The following is a 2,731-nucleotide window of genomic DNA, read 5'->3' as shown; positions in this document are numbered from 1 at the left end:
ACACGTGAATCATTTAAAAATAAAAAAAAATGTAAAAACCCTTAATGACCTGTCTCAAACCTGGATACAAAGCTAAGGGTTCAACTGGTTCATCTGAAGCAATGCATCACAGAAAACATGAGCTCCAATAGTTCTACAGATCCACTGAAACTTAAAACTCAGAAACCATATTGTAACGCAACGGGGGCTCCGGCGGGCGCCCTTGCCGCATCTGGTTGGCCCCATCCCGACTGAGGCTCGAACCCGGGACTTCCGCGTCTCTCTGCAGCGACCTAGCCCCGTGAGCTAAAGAGAGATCTCTGAAGTCCCGGGTTCGAGCCTCAGTCAGGATGGGGCCAACCAGATGCGGCAAGGGCGCCCGCCGGAGCCCCCGTTGCGTTACATTGGTGTCAGAAGCGGGCAGAATGAGCAACTCGTGGCAGACATTACCCGACTCTGTTAAGCGCCGGCTGACGCTGACAGACGCAGAACCCATCGGCGGCACGCATAGGGAGCCTGAGCAACTCCTGGGTGCGACAGGTGGCCACAGCCCTTACCAGGGCTACCCAGTAGTGGCCCCGCCAGTAGAACTGGGGCGGCTGCCCCGGAGAGAAGATGCCCTCCCTGCCGGAGCCGATCAGCGATTCCCACACCCATCGGCGCGGGTGCGACCAGGTCGCTACGATGGGGAAGCGCCGTGGGAAACCTTTGAGGCGCAGTTCCAGCTCGCGGCCCGGACGAATGGCTGGAGCCGGGCGGAGATGGCCGGCCACCTGGCGGCGGCGCTGGAAGGAGCGGCCTGCCAGGTGCTCCTGGACGTCCCGGAGGAAGACAGAGGCGACTACGCGGCATTGGCGGCAGCCCTCCAGCTGCGCTTCGGTGTAGAGGAGGCGCCGGACTTGATGCGGGAGAGGCTGGCCCTGCGGCGGCGCCGACCAGGAGAGCGACTGGGCCCGGTCGCCGCAGATGTCATGTTCCTCGCCCGCCGAGGATACCCAACTTTCCCCCAGGAGGCGCAGCGGGAGATGGCTCTCCAGGCCTTTCTCAAGGCCCTCTCGCCCGAGGAGCTGCGGTGCCACGTGCAGCTGGCCGCGCCAACATCGCTGGAGCAGGCCTTGACCCTTGCTACACGGGCTGAGGCGGTGTTCGGGGTGGCTGGAAGCGCCGCCAGACGCAGTGCGCCCTGCCGGCTGACCGAGACGGCGACGGAGGAATCCAGCGAGGGGGAAGAGGAGCCAGCCCGGGCAGCGACCCCCGCGGAATAGCCCCGCACGCTGATTTGCAACCGCTGCGGGAAGAGAGGACACCGAGCCCGGTTCTGCCGGGCACCCGAGCCTCGCCCTCCCCGATCGGCGTCGGGAAACGGGAACGGGGCGGCTCAGCGCGGGGAAGGCCGCCCTTGAACACCTCAACCCCCGCTCCGGAGAGCGCTGCAAAAACCGGCGCCCCTCACGCCACCGTGGGGCGAGTCGGCTGTAGCCGAGGCCTGTACCTCCAATGCCGAATCGAGGACCAACCCTGCCTGGCCCTACTCGACACCGGTTCTTCGGTGACCCTACTCCGGCCGGGCATACTCCCCGACACCGAGGGCACCAACCCCCCAGGATGGGAGGCCTCCAGCCTGCGGCTAAGGACCGTGACGGGACAGCTCGCTGCAGTCCGGGGGAAACAGGTGCTTGCCTTCCGTCTGGGTGCAGCGACGGTGCGCCACCCCTGCTACCTCGCACCCATCCAGGAGGACTGCATTCTGGGGCTGGACCTGCTGCAGCGAGTGGGGGCCAGTTTGGACTTGGACCGGCAGGAGTTGGTGTGGCAGGGGGGGAGACTGCACCTGGTGGAGGGCAGGCCCGGCGAAGGCCGAGGGACGCGGGCTTGCCGGAGCCGGGGGAACAAGAGGCAGCGGCGGCGGCGGCGGCGTCAGTCGCCGGGGCAGACCAGGCTTGTGAGCCGGGGAGCGAGCGTGCCGGATCCTGCTCCCGAGTCAGCCGAGGGGCCAGACAAGGCGGCGGCGGCGGGGGCCGAGCGTTGCGTGGAAGCGAGGCGCGCCGTGGAGGACCTCTTCCAGCGGAGCTGCGAGGGCCTCGATCAGGACCAGCGGCAGCGGCTCCAGGAGCTACTCGCCCAGAACGAAGACCTCTTTGCGGCGAGAGATGAGGACTGCACCCGCACTGCCCTGGTCCAACACGAGATCAACACCGGCGACGCTCGGCCCATCCGCATCCCACTTCTGACACCAATGTAGCGTTGCAGGTTCTTTTCAGAACTAAAGAACAGTGGAGACGCGATTCACCAGCCAAAACACTGACTTTATTTGACAACCACACCAAAACCAAACACAGGGTCTACACACACATGAGGAGACTGACGGAACACGTACACATATTTAGGGTGGTAATTACCTAACAACACACTACACTTTTACAGGACTACACAGGGCACTAGAATTACTAGGACATTATTTACACAGGTAGGGTCAGCCGCTGGTCATCGTGCTGACCCTCATACTCTCCCCGGCTACCACTCCCAGCATGCCCGGCGGTACTACGAGCGCCTAGGGGCGCTTCCTCCTCACCACCAGGCGAGGGCGTTACAATATTTATGTGCACAAATAACACTTTGTAGACTATATACCAGTTGCAGTAAAAATCACTAAAATGCATTAAATGTTTAATTATAAAAAAAACATATCAGAATAAACACAATACTTCATTGACATGGACATTGCCCCTTTGAAGGAAGTATTTATTTATTA

At 61.8% G+C, this 2,731-nt stretch overlaps 1 pseudogene; it reads left to right on the top strand.

Annotated features, from left to right (window-relative positions):
* The first annotated feature begins 329 nt into the window (after positions 1 to 329).
* Positions 330 to 1,382, top strand: LOC148833030 (uncharacterized; annotated as a pseudogene).
* The last annotated feature ends 1,349 nt before the right edge of the window (positions 1,383 to 2,731 follow it).

This window comes from Atractosteus spatula, chromosome 6 (genome assembly GCF_055471065.1).
Source record: "Atractosteus spatula isolate fAtrSpa1 chromosome 6, fAtrSpa1.hap1, whole genome shotgun sequence".
Lineage (NCBI taxonomy): Eukaryota > Metazoa > Chordata > Actinopteri > Semionotiformes > Lepisosteidae > Atractosteus > Atractosteus spatula.
Note: the sequence above shows the minus strand (reverse complement) of the source record. Positions and strands in the feature narration are given on the sequence as shown.